Source organism: Budorcas taxicolor, chromosome 12, assembly GCF_023091745.1.
Source record: "Budorcas taxicolor isolate Tak-1 chromosome 12, Takin1.1, whole genome shotgun sequence".
In the NCBI taxonomy this organism is placed as follows: domain Eukaryota; kingdom Metazoa; phylum Chordata; class Mammalia; order Artiodactyla; family Bovidae; genus Budorcas; species Budorcas taxicolor.
Window position 1 is genome coordinate 27160238 of NC_068921.1, and position 21600 is coordinate 27181837.

At 41.2% G+C, this 21600-nt stretch overlaps 1 pseudogene; it reads left to right on the forward strand.

Moving 5' to 3' along the window:
- The first annotated feature begins 16779 nt into the window (after positions 1-16779).
- Positions 16780-17696, forward strand: LOC128057886 (ADP/ATP translocase 2-like; annotated as a pseudogene).
- Positions 17697-21600: the final 3904 nt, after the last annotated feature.

The following is a 21600-nucleotide window of genomic DNA, read 5'->3' on the forward strand; positions in this document are numbered from 1 at the left end:
AGAGGACTGAAATGTCCCAGCTCACAGGTTGGCAGCTGATGGTGCGGCCAGCCTAACTGGGTCTGTGTGTGATCTCTGCATCATGGAAGGTCCCATGATCAGAAGCGTTCCACATTTGGAGTTTATGCCATCTTGAAATTCATATTCTTTTTCTTTCCATTTGTATCTGGTACATGAAGAGGGAAGGGAAATTGAGTACATGTGCCCCAGGGATGGGAGACTTGGCTCACGTGCAGTCTCATTTCTATCTCCCTGAAGCTCCAGGTGGTTTCTTGGCTGCCTGAATGCTCCCACTCCTTGTCTCCTCCTTCCCATACCTGCCCCCAAAATCTCGTCCTCTGCCTGTCACATCTGTGAGAGGAACGCCAGGGTTCTGCTGTTGCCCTCTGCTTCTGGCAGGAGTCCAGGAGCAGACTTGGGGAGCCCAAGGTGCTGTCATCTTGGGTCATGCAATATCTTGGGGCACCCCAAGAAGGCTTCAGTTCTACCTGGGTTGGCAGGATCATGGAGAGTTTGGTAGACAACTCTTGACCACTGCTAGTCCAGGATTTGAACATGCCCCACTGTGGAGATAGCAGTCCTTTGGGATGACCCAACTACTGTCCATTGGGCCTAACAGAGTTTAGGACATGCTACCCACAAATATGGCACCTTGGCATAATAAATATCTTCAGTTCAGTTCAGTTCAGTCCCTCAGTCATGTACAACTCTTTGTGACCCCATGGACTGCAGTATGCCAGGCTGTCCATCACCAGTCTCGGAATTTACTCAAATTCATGTCCATTGAGTCAGTGATGCCATCCAACCATCTCATCCTCTGTCATCCCCTTCTCCTCTGGCTTCATTCTTTCCCAGCATCAGGGTCTTTTCCAAGGAGTCAGTTCTTCACATCAGGTGGCCAAAGGATTGGAGTTTCAGCTTCAGCATCAGTCCTTCCAAAGAATATTTAGGGCTGATTTCCTTTAGGATTGACTGGTTGGATCTCCTTGGTGTCCAAGGGACTCTTAAGAGTTAAATTTCTTAATCTGGAGGAATTCTTAATGGTGAAAGCAGAAATGTCACTCTGACCTACCTTCTCAAACAGGTCTAAAAACTCCCAGGTGAAAGATACCCTGCCTGGACCAGAGAAGGGAGATATTCTTATCACCAGAGATGGGGGACTGGGTGCCAGGGAATTTCTACAAACAAACCTTGTTATACTAACTTTTATCTTTCTAGTTACTTCTTCACCATTTACTACCCTAGCTCAGACCTCTTTGTTTTGTCAGTTCTTCACAAATGTATTATTTCTTTGTCTAAAATGTATAAAAGCTTCCTGCTCTGGTTACTTCAAGTCTTCATTCTCTTGTGAAGTCTTCCACAAATATTTAAAATTTAAACAGTAAGATTAGTAAAGTACTACTATTAAATAGTAAAAATTTAATACCATTTGTAAGTTTTTCTCTTGCTAATCTGTCTTTATCAGCTTAATTTTCAGACCCATCCAAAGACCCTAAGAGGGTTAAAGAAAACTTTTTCTTCCTCTAAAGGGTGTTGGACGTGAGGGAAGGAGACTGACTCTGACCCTAGCTGGGGACCACATTTTGATTTTGCACTGGACCCTGCCAATGATGTGGCTAGCCCTGGATGCTGGTCTCCTTTCCTAGGGTTGGGGGAATCTTTGTTTTCCTCCATGTTGGTCTTCTAACATTACAGCAACTGGATTCCAGGGGTTCCAGAACACCACAGCAGAAGCTAGAGATCTCTTAAGGTTCACTCTTAGAAGTTATGCAGAATCACTTGTACAGATTCTATTTATCAGTTACAGGACCAGTCCAGAATTAGACTGATATATACTCTAACTTAAGGACTATTGGCAAGGGCACAGGCAGAAGAGTGTGTGGGACAAGAAAGACTGTCAAATGTCTTGTCTACCATTCAGTTGAAAGCACCAAAGGGTATAATAGTGAAGAATAGCCCTTTGAGTCAGAGAGTGAAGAAAAAGTGAAATTGCTCAGTTGTGTCTGACTCTTTGAGATCCCATGGACTGTAACCTACCAGGCTCCTCTGTCCATGGAATTTTCCAGGCAAGAATGCTGCAGTGGGTTGCCATTTCCTTCTCCAGGGGATCCCCCTGACCCAGAGATCAAACCTGGGTCTCCCACATTGCAGGCAGACGCTTTACCATCTGAGCCACCGTCAGATGGGGGCTCAAATCTCTGCTTTACCACCTGAAAGCTGAACTTATTTAGTTCCTTGGAGCTTCAGTTCCCTCATCTGTTACATGAAGGTTGTTGGGAGGCTTAAATATAATACGAACAATGCTTGGCACCTGCTCACCATTCAACATATGGCAGCTACTGTCACAGTGGAGTCACAGAGGTTCCTCCCATGGAGAGGATAATAGCTTCTACTGCAAAAAAAACTTCAACAAGTACAGACTTGTCATTCATTCCATGGCTAATAAAATGCTGGATGGTATTTGGAAAGTTGGCTATGACTAAATATTTACCTGAAGAGTGTGTTCACTTGTGGATACCGGAGAAGTGTTCATATTATTGGAAGACACATAATTCTGATGGAGGCAACATTTTAATATAAAACATTTTTTTCAGAACTTGACCAACAGTCAATTCTAATACAAGGAAAGAGAATATGAAGCGGCTAAGCATCCTTCTCAGAAGTTGGGGTCCTGCTGAAGGGGAAAAAGGAGAATCTGGGTACTAAAGACATGTCTCCTCCTGAACATGAGTGGTGATGAAGCAGTAGGCATTTTGGTGACTGATCTTTAATTTAAAATAGTGCAGCAGACACCCCCTTAGCAAATGTCAGAGAAATTTGATGTTTTATTATCTTCTATTTATTTTTTGACATGATATGGAATGCAAACAATTGTTGCTAAACCTGAGAATCTCTGACCTTTAGTTTCTGCCCAAGCACTTTTCACTCAAAGTTATAAAAAGAATATATACCTCTTCAGTGAACAACAGAAACTCTTTCTCCTCTAAGCCTAACATTTTACTCCTACTTTCATTTGGGTAAAAATAACCACTGTGATGATAATAAAATTAATACAACCTCTCAGGGTATCTGTCATTGTTATAACTGGAAATGAACCAGTGAAGAAAAGGTGAAGAGAGACCCTCTGGCTAAATTGACCGAAACAGTCTGCAACAATGGAGAATAATAAAATACAATTAAGACTGAAAGTGACCTGAGGCTTTAAGTATCAGAGCACTTAATGGGACATGAAGACCGCGTAAAGGTCAGCAGCTCAGACGTGACCTCCGGGTTATAATATATAGATTATTAAAGAGTCCAAACCTCTTTAAATGTGTGTAACTTAACATCCATGAAATGTACCTTTTTTTCTCAATTTGCATCAAAATAAAACAGCATTTTTCATTTATTAAACTGACAAAATTTTCTAGAAGCTAGCCATCAATATTCAAGGGTGTGGTGAAAGTGAGAGTTCACATTTCGGAAAGGTAATTAGCTCATAATCTATCAAGTAGCTCAGGAAAGTTCCTAACTTTGTAGCCAGTAATCATCCTTTTAAGAAATTTTGAAAAAAATTTAAAACTTCAAAAAATAAGTATGTGCAAAAAAGTTCATTACAACTATATATATATGTTACACACTCACATACACATAACAATAGGAGATGGTTTAATTACAGTATATCCTGCCACTTAAAAGTAGTTTATGGAAGACACTTCATGACAGGAAAAAAACATCTCATAAAATGATATTTGGTTTAAAAAAGGCAGACAAAATTACAGAGCACTGCCCTTTTCAATATGTGCTTTGAAATAAAACAGTTGAAAAATGGAGACACAGAGATGAGTCAGCAGAAAGTATGCAGATCGGGCTTCCCAGGTAGCCCAGTGGTAAAGAATCTGCCTGCCGAGCAGGAGACTCGGGGTCCATCCCTGGATCAGGAAGATCCTCTGGAGAAGGGAATGGCAATCCATTCCAGGCCTAGGAAATCCCATGTACAGAGGAGCCTGGTGGCTTACAGACAGGGGTTGCAAAGAGTCAGACACAACTTGACAACTAAACTACAAGAAAGAAACACTTGTAGATCCCGCCAGACAAATTTCCACCCTAAGAGCCTTCAGGTAACGGAACTCGGTGCCAAAGAAGTGATGTAGAGACAGTTAAGGGCCAGAGCCCACTTTGGGAGCAGAACTGGGGTGAAGGGGCTCTTCAGTTGCAGGTTGCCTGGAACTGAGAGCCAGTCCCATGGTAAAGAGGCAGGATCTTGGACAGCAGAGTAGCTAGAAGACCTTTGCTGTAAACAAAGGGCCTCGAGCTAGGGTTGTTGCTAAGGGTGTCCCTGCTAACAGGAACCATGAAGTACCATCTCTTTAAAAAGTCCATCAAGAATGTCATAGTTCAATAGATATTTCTACCAGAAGTTCTTCGTGGTAATGCCCAGTGATGGGCATTATGCTGAATATAAATTTGCTCATTCAGTTATTGTTTTTCATTCCTTAAAGACGGTTAAGTGGTATCTGAAGAAAAGGTCAACAGATTTCATAGAAAGATTCCAGACTTCCTGATAGTTTGGTTTATCTGGAATAAATAACCAACAGTTATTAACCTCAGAATAACCATGAATGTTGAATGTTGACATGGGAGGCCAAACATCATTATAATCAACATGCTAATCTGATATTTTCCAAGGCTTATTAGGAGACCTTGGATTTAAATGATAGGGTGTTGTCTGCTATTAATTCCACGTGTATGAATATATTGCTGAAATACAGTGAAATGTAAATTCATGAACCCGGTATATTGCCACAAAGACTTCAAAACTCTAATAAATGTGTCACTTGCATTTTGTGATGAAAAGATGAAGCCACTGCAACTCAAATAAACATCTTTACTTCTGAGGGGCATGAGCTAGAAGATGACTTAGAAAATAACATATGCAAATTGCATGCATTCCTTTAAAAAAAAACTAACTAGAGCACTGCTCAGTTAAATATTCATAACATAATGTCTTAAAATGTTCATCTTTAGATGCTGACTTACATCCTGCAGATAAAGGTGTTATAGTATATTTTAATCTCTCGTTTGGAAGTAAGTACAGTGTAAATCTTAAATGAGTAATGCTATGGCAAATAATATCATTGTGGTCTCCCATGCAGCTAAAAGATTGTCCTCAGTTTTGCCCCAAACCTCTGTTATGGATGAACAGTGCATTCATTCAGCAGCCAACAACCATTTATTGAGTGTCTACAATGTCTTACACACTGGGGAGTTGATGGTGAATAGGATTCACCTGGCCCCTAGCCTTCCCTGGGTTACCCTCTAGTGGGTATGACAGACAAACACTAGTGAATGAGTAAGTAAATAGTTACCAATGGTGGGAATGATGAACAAAGGGCTAGTTTAGACTCAGTATTCTGATATGGTATTAAGTATCAAACTGGAAACTTAGAAGTTTTGGGTTTTTTAAATAATCTGAAAAGTTTCACTGTGACTGTGGAAGACTCAGATCTCAGAGGTTACTCCTATATGTAACTGCAGTTTTCGAATAATAGTTTTTGCCATTGTTGTTGTTCAATTGCTAAGTTGTATCGGACTTTGCCCATTGCAGCATGCCAGACTTCCCTGTCCTTTTCTATTTCCCAGAGTTTGTTAAAACTCATGCCCGTTGAATCAGTGATGCTATCCAACCATCTCATCCTCTGTTGCCCTCTTCTCCTTTGGCCCTCAATCTTTCCCAGCATCAGGATCTTTTTCAATGAGTTGGCTCTTTGCATCATGTGGCCAAAATATTGGAGCTTCAGCTTCAGCATCAGTCCTTCCAATGAGTACTCAGGGTTGATTTCCCTTACAATTGACTCTCGAGAGTCTTCTCCAGCACCACAGTTCGAAAACATCAATTCTTTGGTGCTCAGCCTTCTTTGTAAGAGCTCAGCCAGCTCTTACATCTGTATAGGACTACCGGAATAATCATAGCTGTGACTGTGTGTGCTGTGCTTAGTCACTCAGTTGTGTCTGACTCTCTGTGACCCCATGGACTGCAGTCCACCAGGCTCCTCAGTCCATCCTGGAGTGGGTAGCCTATTCCTTCTCCAGGGCGTCTTCCTGACCCAGGAATCAACTGGGGTCTCCTGCATTGCAGGAGGGTTCTTTACCAGCTGAGCTACCAGGGAAGCCCTAGCTTTGACTATATGGACCAGGGGCATTTGTCAGCAAAGTGATGTCTCTGCTTTTTAATATGCTAAGTTTGTCGTGGCTTTTCTTCCAAGGAGCAAGTATCTTTTAATTTCATGGCTGCAGTCACAGTCTGCAGTGATTTTGGAGCCCAAGAAAATAAAATCTGCCACTGTTTTAATTTTTTCCCCATCTATTTTCCATGAAGTGATGGGACTGGATGCAATGATCTTAGCTATTTGAACGCTGAGCTTACTGGAGTGGGATGCCATTCCCTTCTCCAGGGGATCTTCCCAATCCAGGGGTCAAACCCAGGTTGTCTCTCTCGTTGCAAGCAGATTCTTTACCATCTGAGCCAACACAGGAGCCTGAATATTGGGTAGACTTGTTTAACAGCTTATTGGTTTAGTTTGAGACAAATTAGACGTCTGGAAGATCTATGCTGAACTGCTGGGCAGTCCCTAGTATCTTAAGAATGTCAGAAGTTCTGGTGATGCCCTGTGAGATACTAACCCTTGGGTCTAACTGAGGCTGAAACCAAAATGAGGACTGGATCGCACTCCCGGGGGCCAGACTGGATTCCTTCCCCGGTGCTTACTTTTCAGTTTGTGATGCACGTTATCAGATGGTGCTCATTAAGCTCTGAAGGTTCTGTCTTCTTTTTCTTCTTAGATCAGACCATGCCCAGCTGAATCTGTACATACGCCAACTCTTCAGCCCTCTTTTCTCTGCTATTTATGTTCATGTTACCCTTTTCTCCCCCTTCTAACCTTCTAACTTCTCAAAGTAACAGAAGTTGGCTGTCTGACATGGTCTTTCTGAAAGAGGGATTCTTGGCCTGAAATCCAAGAACAGTGGTTCTGAAGAAAGGCGAGAAATGGTGAAAAAGTGGAGAATGGAACACACAGAATAGCTAAGGTCATCTGTGTAGAAGAGAACAGCAAAGCTCAATAAGGAATATCATGTATATTTATCTATCCCTTTCTTCACTTCTCAGTATTTCAGTTAATGTAAATAGAGTGTCTATTATTTATGCTGAATAATTCTTAACCATGTGTCTCCCCACCTCCTGACACAAGAGGACCAAAATCCTACTTCAAATAAAAAGTTCATCAGAGCTACTACTTGAAGGTGCAAATTTACACTAACCTAGAAGGGGTTTCCAAATAGGATGGTCTTAGAATCAACCAGGCTACAACCTGTCTTGAGAATGCTTTGGCAATGCATAGCAAAAGGCTTAAAAGTATTCATGTTGCCTGACATAGTAATCCCCTATCTTGGCAAGTGGCTACTTTCAGAACTATGGGTGTCATTTTTGACTCTTCCCTTTCCCTCAATTTATTTTCAATCTTCTGAAAATCCTAAGGCACTACAGTTGTAAGGATCCAACCATCTTTCAGCACCTTCCCTACTACCAGACTATCATAACATGACTGTGGATGACTTTAACAACCTTCTAAAGAATCTTTTCATTTACATCTTTGCTCTCAACTCTCTATTGTCCACACAGCAGCCACAGTGATTCTTTTAGTTAAATCTAAGTGAGATCTGCGCATTCCCTTGATGTCGCCCAGTCTCTGGTGGACTGAACCTGTGTAATCTGGCCCTGGGCTTCTTCTCCAGGGGCTCTGAACTCAGTGTCCATCCCTCAGCCCCCATCACTCTCCTCCTTGCAGTTTAGCAAATAGGCCAAGCACAATTTTGCCTCAGGATCATTGCACACATCATTCCCTCAGCTTGCAATGCTCTTCCTTCAGGCTGGACTACCATCCCACAATTCAGAAAGGTCCTCAAATTTATCAAATGTCGAACTTATCAGAAGCCTTCTGTGGTCACCCTGGCCCCCGTAACTCTCTTCCTTTCTCTCTGCTCTACTATTTTATTTTTCTCTGTAGCCATGGTTACCATTTGGCATCTATATATATTTATTTTCTCTCTCTCTCTTTAGAACATAAGTGCATGAGAGCAAGGGCTTCACTTCGTTCTCTGCTGTGTGTTCAGGGCTAGAGGAGTGCCTGGCACATAGGAGGACTTCACTAAGTATTTGCTGAATCACTGAGTTGAGTTTTTTTAATTTCCTTTGACTCCCATTACTTCCTTTTGGGTATTTCTACAGTTCACCTATTAGGTTATAAATCAGGGCATATCAGTATACAGAGCTCTGGGTCAAGTTTTATCTAACAGTAATTATGAGGCTGTGGTTGTGTGAGTTTCTGAGAGTAGGAGTTGAAACTTACTACTGGAATTCATAAAAATCACTCTAGCTTCCAGGTTTCTTTTTTCCTTGTTACACCCCAACACTTTTTAACGGCCTTTGGTATTGGTATGAAAGTCACTTCCTGCAAAAAGTTCCCTAATCCCCAATTCCTACTTCCATACCCCTAATACTTCATTTTCCTGCTGTGTGTTTCATAGTATCCTACTTTTCCCCCTACTAAAGCACTTCCCACATTTACTTTTATTCATGTTTAACTGTGATTCTGTCTCGCTGCTGGGCTGTCAGTATGATAAGGGCAGAGACCAAATCTATTCTTTTCATCAGTGTCTCTTTAGCACCAAACATGATGGAATTCATTCAGACTGTCATTGTCAAATGGATTAAAATCTGAATGAATGAGTGAATGGACCACTGGTTTCTACCTCTAGGAAAATCATGTCATGCCCAACCTCCCAGTGCCCTTGCCTGCTGGGTCATTCCGTGTGGGTGATGATTGCAGCCTCTTTTGGGAGGCAGAGATGGAAGGAGAGTAAAATCTCTGTTATGAGATGTACAATAGAGGAAAGAAGCCAACTGCTGCCTCCATCCCTGCTGCAGGAAAAGGGCTCAGGAAATACCCAGAGATGAACCCCTCTCAGATCATCTTCAATTCAGCACAAATACACTTTACCTCAGAGAAATTTCTCCAAAGTATTTTGAAATCATTGATCAGTTTGCTTAGTGACTAATAAGTATACCTTTGAGGCTTTCTCTGTGCTTTCAAGGATCTTTCAAAGCAAAGGTAAGGATGGGCCAGAGAAAAAGGTGCAGAGAATCAGATGTAACCCTGAAAACCAGTATAACAATCCCTGCATGGGTTATTTTAACTGAGGATCTACTGAAGATCACAGGAGAATTTGGTGAGACCTTGCAGAACTTATGCTTTGAATGTAAACAAAGGAAGCAAATGTTTCTGAGCATTTATGCATATTCTCATATTTGGCTCTACTATTAACCTAATACTCCTCCTAAGAAATATAACTTGACCAAACATGGCTGATGGCAATCACTTTGGGTTCTCAGTTTTGAGTCTCTTGTCTTCCATGGCGTGAGCTGGTTTGCTTTGAAATATTCTCTTCTTTCCATGCAGTGTAGGGAATCCTCTTTCTCCTATGAGAGCAGTGTCTTCATCAATTCTATTTCTATGTCTCTATGTCTCTAGCTTGTACTTCCTTTTGTTTCTCGTTGGCCACAGAATAGACTAATTTAATGCTAAGACATTCAGTGTGTCTGTTGCCTTTCACCTGGGGAGTCCTGTCTGTTCCTCTTTCTCTGCTTGTCTTATTCTGTGTGCTCTTTCAGCTGAAATGAAGGTGAAAATTATGTAGGTGTCTCTGTGCTTTTTTTTTTTTTTTCACCTAGAACAGTTTTGAGATTGAATTCACTTGGAAAAAAGTCTCCTTATCTGCACAGAAATTATTGACTGTGCTACTGTACTTCCTCTGATGAATAAATGTCCCAGGGGCTGCAGTAATTGGGGCTCTGCTGTTTAACCATATCATGCCCAGCAAGTGGATTGTGTACCCTCATTAATGTGACTATGCCTCAGCTTCATTCTGAATAGTGTTTAGGAAGGTTTTAATGTTTTGAGATAAATGCAATTTACTTCACTCAAATCTTTTTCTTACTTGAAGCCCTTAATTCACTTACTATTGAATATATACTATTCGCCAGGCAGTAAATTCTAGAGATAGAAAGACCAATAAGAAAGAAATTACAGGCTAATGCAGGAGAGGGGAAAGAAAATAAGCAATTAAAATGCAGGGTGATAAGTGTTGTAATTGATATCATTATAGAGTTTCGGGTACTCTGGACACATCTCTGAAGAGTATTGTAGGGCTTCTGTCTTTTGTTTTGACCATCATAATGATTTTAAAATACAGTTCAATAGTGTTAAGTATATTCACATTAAAGAACATCGTTTAAGACAAGGATAAGAGGCATTATTTGATACCTTTATGATATTATGGAAGCACCAGCTTTGGTAATATGAGCATATTTGCAGTGAGTGATACTGTTTCCATGACTCTCTGATGTTTGTCCCTCCTGGTGTTTTGTGCTATTGAAAAATACCTACTCTGATATACTCAAAGAGATCTATTTATTAACCTCCAAACACATTTAACATTCTGACTCCCATGTCTTCAACCATCCCTTTCTCTGTTTCTGAAATGCGGTGACCTATTTTCCCCACACATATCCACAGCTTTGGTCTACCTGCGCACCTGCCCCAAGGAGCAAGACAAGCCCTGCCTAAACTCTGCTTTCTTCAATGCTCAAATCACCCACGCCAAAAAATCATTGCCCCACTTGACACCTGTATCAACTTATTTGAAACTGAGCATATGTTACTTTGGAATATTATCCTGACAATATATAAGTCCTATTTCACCAACTAAGGTATAAAAGGTACCAGGTTTTAATAATAAATCACATGGACTTAAGACTCGTAAGCATGGATTTAAAATATATTAAGAAGTTACCATGTGCAGAGGGGGTACTCAACATGCAGACATGAGGACATGACAAGAAGAGGTTCCCATCACTGAGAAGCTTACTGCCTCATGCTTTCATTTACACGATCCTATTTCCTCTTTCAAAAAAAAATCTATGCAATAGTTAAGGAAGATATATTGTCCTAATTTTATGATAACGATATTGACAGTAGAGAGACTAAGTGGTCAGCTGATGGTGAATAAAGACCAGTGCTGTTTTCCATGGAGATGCAACAACATACATAGCCAAGAGAACATGGGCTGCTGGAGAGAGAGTGCTTTGGATTCCCGCTCTGGTAATGGCCAGCTGAGCAGACTTGGAATAATTACTTAATATCCCAGAGCTTCAGTTACCTGGTCTTTGAAATCTGGTTGATCATGCCTACTTTATAGAGTTTTTGGAAAGATTAAATCTAATCCGTATAAGCAATGTCCAGTGCATCCCCTGTGATAGCACATGGTAGGTACTCGTTAACAGTGTTGCTTTGGTATATCTGCCCACTTACTCACAAGCAGTGCCTAGTAAGCCCTCAATAAATGATGTTATTATTATTACTACTACTGCAACTACTACTATATTGCTATTACAGCTTCTATGTCACGAGGGCTGAGACCTGGGCAGTGCGTGTCAGCACAAGTATCAGTTCTTTATAGCTGCACAATCTGACTGTGCCAGTATCCATTTTGATTGGCTGGTGGCTTTGCTATTTTAGATGTGAAATATTTTGTACAACACTCCTGCCCATAAGTGTTGTGGGACTGTTTTATGCATTTTTATCCAGTATAGGTAACCTCCTATAAATAATGGCTCTACTTTTTTCCATCAGCACACACCTGCCACAAAGAAGCATCCCACTCAAAGCATTATTAGACTAACACAGTTTTGAAGAACATTCACAGTACTTGGCACATTACCCATTGACAGCCCATCTTGCTTAGGGATTCCCTGTAAATATTAATCCTATACCAGGCAGCTGGATATCAGGGAAATACCTTGAAGTTGGGTTTAATGAACTAGCAGCCATGGAATTGATTTCCTTATCGCTCTCATTCAGAAATTTCCATTTGGCTATATTTCAGACAGGTCAGACGTTTCCTACATGTGATTCAATTTAATTTAATTTATGATCCTTGCTCAATAATCATGACTCCAGGCTAATAGATGCTTTGAAAAGAATCAGAGTGTAGCAAGCGGGCCTTTCAGATGACTTAAGTCTCAGGGCATTTTTCCACTGTACCCTCAGCCTTAATACAACCAGGAGAGAAGGGTAGAAGAGAAGCTTCATTAAACATCCAGAGGCAGTGGAAATATAAAGCCAGTGAGCTGGATGGGACCATAACCTGCATTAACACGGCTCTTTTGAGTAAGTCTGCCTGTGCCAATGGCGCAAGTGTAAATGCACATGGGGTTTTCAAATGACCTTTGCCTCGGGTGCCAGGGAACAGGCTCCTGGCAACAGCAGCTTCTCTGACTCTCTCAGCATCATTCCTCTGACAAAGAAAGTATCGTCACAGTCCAAACTGAGGGCATGTGCTACTTGGGGGAGTAGTAACAGAGATTAAGGGGTATGCAATGCAAGTGTGCACTTGTAATGAAATCTCCTGTACTTACCGCCCAGTTAGAACTCATGGTTGCCACAGTATGCCTCTGTGATCAGGCTGAGCATAATGAAAAATAGCAGCAAAGCTTAGCTTTTCAGATGGCTTATATCAGAAGTGGATAGAAGTGTGTTCAAGGCTGAGGTGGTAATGAAGAGGGATCCATGATGCAGAGAATAGCAACTGATGCTTGTTCATGGATAAAGGAGGGGTTCTCTGGGTGAGAGATCAATTCGCTGGAGGAGTTCCTACACCTAGGTCTTAGTGATTTAATGTCTCTGCCCAAATGTCAACATCACACTGTGCTCCAGACTATCTCATCTTCCTAAGGGATTGTGTGATTTTCTTTCAGAAGTAATATAGCTTTACGGCAGGTGGGAGTCAAGAAAGAAAGGTACAGATTTTCTGGAATAGAATTTGACTACACATGCATCTGTGCATACACACACACACGTGCGTGCTCCAGAAATAGGGATCTCACTTCTAGGCATTTAGGTATTTATCCTAAGGAAATACTCATGTTTGTTGCAAAGGTTTAATTATAAAGCTGTTCACTGCAATACTGTCTATATTTTAAGAAAAAACCATAAACCACCCAGATATCTAACAATTATAAATAAGTTACAAAATCATAGTACTACTATATAATAGAATATCATGTAGCAAAAGAAATACTTGCAGAAAAAGTTTAAGGAAAGGAAATGTGTTTCATATGTATTGTATATGTGAAATATGTATATAAGGTAGGTAATAAGAATATACATACAATGTGGACAGAGGTTATTTTGGGTGATAAGATCTGGTTGTTTGTTTTATTCTTTTTTGCTTAACAATATAAGTAAAGGCATTACTCATAATAAGAAAACCATTTTTCTTTTCTCTAAAGAAAAAAGAGGAAAATTAAAACTATGAAAATAAGTATGTGTGTCAGTTGTGTACATATATAATTATAGATTATTAGAGCCATTAATAAATATTTATCTATTAATATATATGTGACTATGACTCCATATCAATCTGTGGTATAGGTTTAAGTTTTCATTTTATCTGCAACTATTGTTCTTCCTGGCTGTGCACAGGAAATATTTGGCAGAGCTACACAAGAATGTTGTCCATTCAGGGGCTTATCATCATTTGTGCTCCCACCATAATTGATACACATCCCATATTGTCCCATCTGGCTGTTTCCTCCCCTTGCTGTATCTTTTCTCATCCATCTTTAGAAAGCCTACCATTCATCAAGGCCCAATTCAACTCCAACTTTTGAGGATTCCTCTAATTATACTCTTTCAGAAGTAGATTCTAATTCATCTTTGTAGACTTTTGACATTTTGCTGAGCTGTGTGCCTATCTTCTCTTCTCTAATAGACTGTAAGTTGATGGAGGGCAGAGTCTCTATTCATCTTTGTATATTCTGAAAATGGGAGGCAATGGTGGGATAGGTACTTAATATTCACTGAATGTTTAAATGAAGTAACTATTTTCAGAATTTAGAGACACACGTAGTCTGATTGTTTGCTTGAAAGTCTGACCCATCATAGCATTGATCTGAATGTGAAACCAAATTAAGTATAGATCCCTGGCTACTTTGTGATATTTTAAAATACAGCTTCAAGTTTAATTAGCACTTACTCTTTGAAACTGGCTCTAAAATAATAATTCAATGAGTACTTATGTATGACAATCACCTGAAAGGGAAGAACTCTGAAGAGTAATAACAACCACAGTTTATAACTCTTTCCAGGAGCATCTTATCCCTGGGGACGTGCTAGCACAAAGGTTAGGAATAGGGTAGCTGGCAATGGTCATCTTGTGACACGGGCTGCTGACCCATCTTTCCATGCCCTCCAAGGTGATATTATTAAGATCCAAGCTGAGAGCTTCTGAAATGACATCTTGGGTGGGAAGCACTCTGCAAACCCTAAAGGGCAAGGGAAATGTTAGTTATAATTATTACTATTCAGAGAAATCTTTTGTGAAGTGGTTGGGGCATGAACCTTCCCGTTTGAGAAGGTGAGTTCAGTACAGCTGGGTTGGTGCTGCACGAATTGTTTCCCTTTCTCTTTGAGAACACACTTCAGAGGCCTGCCCTCTCTGGAAAATGACTTGATCTGTAAATGTCAATGATTCAAAAATATTTCTGAGGGGGATTCTAGCCACATACAAGTTAGAAGCTCAGTTAGAACTCCCTGATACTTGAGGCGAACACTCCTGTCCAGTTCCACATTAGGACTTTCCCTCTGACCTTACATTTCAAGGAGGGCTTCCCAATGGTGAGCCGAAACCTCCTGCGGAGTCCTCATTTGCCCCTCAGTATAAAGGACACTCTGATTAGAGCCTGCAAATGGCAAACATTTTAGTGGCTATGTTTACAGTTATTCTTACTATTGTTCATAGAATGGATTCAAATGTGATTCCATTTACAGACAGCTCATAAATAGTTGGTTCTAAGTTTAGCCTTAATCCCTTTGGGAATAAGTTCCTTTTATGGTTCACAATGTGACTCCCTAGTTTGAAAAAGAAAAAAAAAAAAGGCAAATCCTCTAACACTTAGAGGAAAGCACATTCTATTTCATGAGCTTTCTTAAAAATTCTGGGAGCGTGATTAAGCTGTTTGCTTGCCAGCATGAAGCCACAGAGGAGAAGGCAGAGGTGACAGAACTCAAAAACCCCTCCAAAGGGTAAACCAGAGGGAAGAGAGGAAAGAAAAGATTCTTAGAACTGTCAGTCTGTAGAAACAAGAAAAAATTTCATAATATTTTAAAAACAAACAAACAAAATCTAAAGCAAATTAGTCCATCAGACATGTGTTCAGCTTGCCTAGATTGAGAAATAATGAATTCAGAATAGGATAGCCATAGGATACTAATACCTTGTATTAGTTTCTCTAAGGTCCATCTAGTCAAGGTTATGGTTTTTCCAGTGGTCATGTATGGAAGTGAGAGTTGGACTATGAAGAAAGCTGAGTGCTGAAGAATTGATGCTTTTGTACTGTGGTGTTGGAGAAGACTCTTGAGAGTCCCTTGGACTGCAAGGAGATCCAACCAGTCTCCTTCATCCTAAAGGAGACCAGTCCTGGGTGTTCTTTGGAAGGACTGATGCTAAAGCTGAAACTCCAGTACTTTGGCCACCTCATGTGAAGAGTTGACTCACTGGAAAAGACTCTGATGCTGGGAGGGATTGGGGGCAGGAGGAGAAGGGGACGACAGAGGATGAGATGGCTGGATGGCATCACCGACTAAATGGACATGAGTTTGGGTGGACTTCGGGAGTTGGTGATGGACAGGGAGGCCTGGTGTGCTGTGATTCATGGGGTCGCAAAAAGTTGGATACGACTGAGAGACTGAACTGAACAACATTATTATGGGTCTTTACTTTGGAGTGCTAAGTGAAAAAGCACAAAATCCCCACTGTTTTATAAAGTGAAGCTGTCCAAGCTTTGGACTACCACCCAGAATGAGAAGGTCCTAGGCCTAATGGAATCAGCACCTGACTGAATCTATCCAGATGAATGGGTCAGGGTTCCCGGTCAAGAGACAGCCTGACAGCACTATGGCTGCTCTAAGCTCTGCCATTTCAAAACTCACATCATTAACTTGTCGCCATAACTCCAACCACTTAGATATAAAATACTGACTTGTTGTTAATCCTTCACAGTGTAGCTCTATCTCAACGACATTCTTTTGTTGTTTAAGTGGGCTTAAAGAAAGAAAGTGAAGTCTCAGTAGTGTCTGACTCTTTGTGACCCCATATTCTGTAGCCCACCAGGCTCCTCCTCCCATGGGCTTTTCCAGGCAAGAGTACTGGAGTGGGGTGCCATTTCCTTCTCCAGAGGATCTTCCTGAGCCAGGTCTCCCGCATTGCAGGCAGACGCTTTACCATCTGAGCCACCAGGGAAGCCTTACTTGTCTTCTATTCAGGTGAATAAGTCAAGTGCCTGTTGATTGGAATCTGCTGGTATTTTTTTAAGAGATTTTTTTTCCCCCTGGGCTTGCAGGATCTTAGTTCCCCCATGAGGAATCAAACCTGGGCCCTTGGCAGTGAGAGCATAGCATCTTAACCGTTGGACCACCAAGGAATTCCACCAAGTGGGCTTAAGGGAATAATAATATAATTAAAGAGATTTTCAAATAGGGTAATTACATATCTTAGCTTCCAAACCAGGGCATTTTTGAGAATAAAAATCTTGCTATTAATAATTTCTCCAGCCCAGAGCCCCAGAGTCCAAGCTGGGTCCTCGCCCATCTTTCAGTTGTCCACTTACTCTTTCTTTCCAAGATGACAGATGCTGCCGTGTCCTTCGCCAAGGACTTCCTGGCAGGTGGAGTGGCGGCGGCCATCTCCAAGACCGCAGTCCCGCCCATCGAGCAGGTGAAGCTGCTGCTGCAGGGGCAGCATGCCAGCAAGCAAATCACTGCAGATAAGCAGTACAAGGGCATCATAGACTGCGTGGCTCGTGTCCCCAAGGAGCAGGGAGTCCTGTCCTTCTGGCGTGGTAACCTGGCCAATGTGATCAGATACTTCCCCACCCAGGCTCTCACTTTGCCTTCAAAGATAAATACAAGCAGATCTTCCTGGGTGCTGTGGACAAGAGGACCCAGTTTTGGAGCTACTTTGCAGGGAATCTGGCACCAGGTGGTGCCGCCGGGGGCCCCGTCCCTGTGTTTCGTGTACCCTCTTGACTTTGCCCGTACCCGTCTAGGAGCCAACATGGGCAAAGCTGGAGCTGAAAGGGAATTCAGAGGCCTCGGTGTCTGCCCGGTTAAGATCTACAAATCTGACGGGATTATAGGCCTGTACCAAGGCTTTAACGTGTCTGTGCAGGGTATTATTATCTACCGAGCTGCCTACTTCGGTATCTATGACACTGCCAAGGGAATGCTTCCAGATCCCAAGAACACTCATATCTTCATTAGCTGGCTGATCGCGCAGTCATGGCGGTTGCTGGGTTGAGTTCCTACCTGTTCGACATTGTGCGTCGCCGCATGATGATGCAGTCAGGGCGCCAAGTAACTGATATCATGCGCACAGGCACGCTTGACTGCTGGAGGAAGATTGCTCGTGACGAAGGAGCCAAAGCCTTTTTCAAAGGCTCTTGGTCCAGTGTTCTCAGAGGCATGGGCGGGGCTTTTGTGCTTGTCCTGTATGATGAAATCAAGAAGTTCACCTGTTATCTCCTCGTTTTTCTCCTTTGACTAGGCATGTTGTATTATATAACATATCTTGAGCATTCCTGACAGACTGTTAGCTGTCTATTTATCAATGGCAACTATTTACTGGTTGAAAATGGGAAGCAATAATATTCACATGACCTGTTTTCTCGTAAAGCCATTTCCATGATGACGATGGGACCCAATTAATTTTTTATTTCAGTCACTCCTGGCAAATAACAAATTTGAAGAAATAAAAAATACCTGGAAAAAAAAATAATTTCTCCAGGAGAACAGGCATAAGCCAAACTGCCTAAGAAATTTCGTGTTGTTGTTGTTGTTGTTTTTAATTTTCCCCCTCTTTGTTTCTTCTTACCCATGAAAGGAAAAAAAAAAAAAATGTGAAAGACTTTGAAATGACCCAGAAACATTATTGGGTATTGTCAATGCAGATCTGTTTCCTAAACACCCTTCCAAATTAGCTAATTTTATAGGGTCTCCACAACTTTCACTGTCTTTAAACTGTTATATTTCTCTCTGAGTTACACATAACTGGTAGAAATGGAAATGCCTCTTGTCTGCAGAGATAAAAGTTTTTAAAAAGATGGAAATACAATTGATTTCCTCCTGCCTCCTCTCCAATAAGACCATTTGACAACTGTTTATAAATTCATTTCAGCATTGTTTATTACTATTATATCTGTGTTACTTTGAATTCATCTTTGAACTGGTTATGACTTCTTACTGGTTCTTAGTTATTAAATTAACTAAAATCTTTGAAATATGTTTGATATATGTTGATATTTATAGGTTTTACCCTTTAAAAATTCTTTAATATAAAAAATTTAATTTCTTCTCATTTTCCTCCTTACATTACCCGTGGACTAGCAAATTCTCCATTTTACCATAATAGTGGTTCCTTCATAGCTAAAGAGATCACTACCTTCTGAGGTCATTTATGCATTCATTTAACATATATTGAGTAATCACTAGGTTCCAGGCATTGATATAATGACACAGAGAGAAGAGATTATAAACAAGGAAGAATGGAAGCAGGGAGACCATTTGGGAGTCTATTATAAGGACCCAAGTAGAAGATGAGGGGGTGAGGACTATGACAAATGTACTCTGACTATAACCACCTTAAAGGAAGAGCTGACAAGAAAAGGATTTACTAGTGGACTGGATGTGATATAAAAATGAAAGAGAGAAGTCAAGGGAATCCCCAGGCTTTGGCATGATTAATGAGGTAATTTGCCATGCCGTTTTCTAGAGATTGGAGGGACCGGGGATGGGGTTGAACTGGAACACTCGCTCCCCCAGCTGACTGGCTTCAGCTGAACAAGGTCACACTCCCTTCTTTGTGCAATGACTTACTGATACAGGGATAAAGCCTGACTGCATTGGCCGAATCTGATTCAACTCTGAATAGCCACACTAGCTCTGGGGCTCCCTCTGGGATAAACTGAGGCCTTTGTCCTGAAGGCAGCAGCGCTTCTCCCTTTGCCTAATCCTGCTGCCATCACTCCCTCAGAGGAGTGGATCCTGAGGGCAAGCCCCCCAAACTTCTGCCTGCAGGTCTCCATCTCTGAAGCTGCTTCTTGGGACCAAACTACAACGGGGAGCTAGAGTTCAAGGATCAGGAGTTCTCCCTCACATCATCTTCCACATGCCTGTAGAAGGTTACTGAAAGTAGATATTTGTGGGACTTTCCAGCTTCCCTGGTGGCTCAGACGGTAAAGCGTCTGCCTATAATGTGGGAGACCCGGGTTCAGTCCCTGGGTTGGGAAGATCTCCTGGAGAAGGCAATGGCAACCCACTCCATTATTCTTGCCTGGAAAATCCCATGGATGGAGGAACCTGGTAGGCTGCAGTCCATGGGGTCGCAAAGAGTCGGCCATGACTGAGTGACTTCACTTTCTTTGTTTCTTTCTTACTGAGTGACTTCACTTTCTTTCTTTCTTTCTTTCTCTCTTTCTCTCTTTCTGTCTTTCTTTTCTTTTCTTTTCTTTCCAGGTAGGCCAGTGGTTAGGACTTCATTTTCCAATGCAAGGGGTGTCAGGTGGCTAAGATCCCACATGCCTCGTGTCCAAAGCACCAAAACATAAAACAGAAGCTATATTATAAAAATTCCATAAAGACTTTTAAAACAGTCCACATCAAAAAAAAAAAGGAAAATAGATATTTGATGCTAGACTCTGCCTGCTTATCCTCTCCTCACTCCACCCTCCCCCTGCCCCCTCAAAAGACAAATGAATGGCTCTCCATTGCCCTTTGCCAGCCTCTTTCAGGATATATCACAGCCTGCCCTCTATTTTCATCCTTATCTCTCACCACTTTGCTGTAACCTCCCAACACAACCTACATTTTTAATTGGAGTAACTATTTACTGTTTCTTGGAAACTACAGATAATCCCAATTTATGATGATTGCTCAGTTTAGAGATTTACCCTTTAAAAAATTCTTTTAGCTAAAACCACTGTTTGAAAATTGAATTTGGATCTTTTCCTGAGCTACTGATAATGCAATCCAATATTCTCTTGTGAGACTGGACAGTGGCAGCAGCAGCTCCCAATCAGCCATGCTATGAGGAGGGTCAACAAAAATAAGGTTACAATCATTCTGAACCCACACAACCATTCTATTTCTCACTTTCAGAACAGGATTCAGCAGATTACATGAGCTATTTAACACTTTATTATAAAACAACCATTGGGTTAGATGATTTTGCCCAACTGTAGGCAGTTCTTGAGACTCCTCTGCCTGGTTGCCCCCATCCTGCCATGCCATCCCCCCAAGAGTAAGTACCCACTTTGTAAATGTATGATCTCTCAACTCCTAGGTTGGTGACACGTGTAAAAAGATGAAGAATAGGAATTCATCTCTCTCCACTCCTCGGTTCTCCCCTACTCATTTATGGAGGATCCTCGCTGTCTTGACTCTGGTAGGATCTTGTGATCCTATTTTTATTCACACCTTACAAAGAAACCTAGAGTAAACATAGAAGTCTAAATAAGTGGTCAACTGTGGAGTTCAAAACTGCTTCCTAATGGAAGGAAGGGAGTGAGAAATACAGGAAGAAAGCGGGGGAGCAGTTACAATCCAATTCAAAGTTCATTTCTGCTGCCTCCCAGGCCTAGAGAAGGTGCAAGACACCCTTTACCCACAATAGACTTGTTCAATAAGGGGTAATTTCTGACGAAAAGAACAGGCAATGAATATAAGTTAGTACCTCAGATTCTCATTCATACAACCATAACATCAAGTCGTATTTTAAAAATGGCCCCTGGGGGAAAAAAAATGACTGTTTCTCAGACATTCATTTTAAGGTGATCACGTTACTTTAGACCATCTTAAAACTTCTGAATCTGTGAAAGGTTGATTTTGATGGTAGAATTAAATACTTCCTTTGCAAAGATTGAAGTTTCCTGAACTTAAGGTTAAATGGAAAATTAGTTCCTCAGATTTTCCTACCCTTTAAAAATATACAGTGTTTCCATGCCCTTTTGATGAAAAGTATCAGTGGCATACAAAAATTTAGAGAACAGAATACTTAATAAAAACTCATTAAAATTTAAAATCCACTAGTTTAGAATGTATGATAATTTTGACACTGACTGTTGATGGTTTCCTTTCTATTGCCTATGATAAAGTATTTTGAAGTTATTGGTACGTACAAAAGATACGAGGGGAAAGAGCTCACTCTTTAAGGGAAGAAACTTCTGAAGTATTGTGAAAGCATCCGTATACTGGCAGACAATATTAAAATTATTCTTAAATTACTCTTTCAAGCAATCAAGTTGGATGAGGACCTACCACTTGGTTTAGGAAGCTAATTTAGATTCTGTGCAGCCTGGTGGAGTGGAAAGGCTCCCTCAGGTGCTGTCTATGTGATATAGATGTTGGGTTTCACTTTGGGCTGATCCACCTTCCCACGATCTTGGCTGCT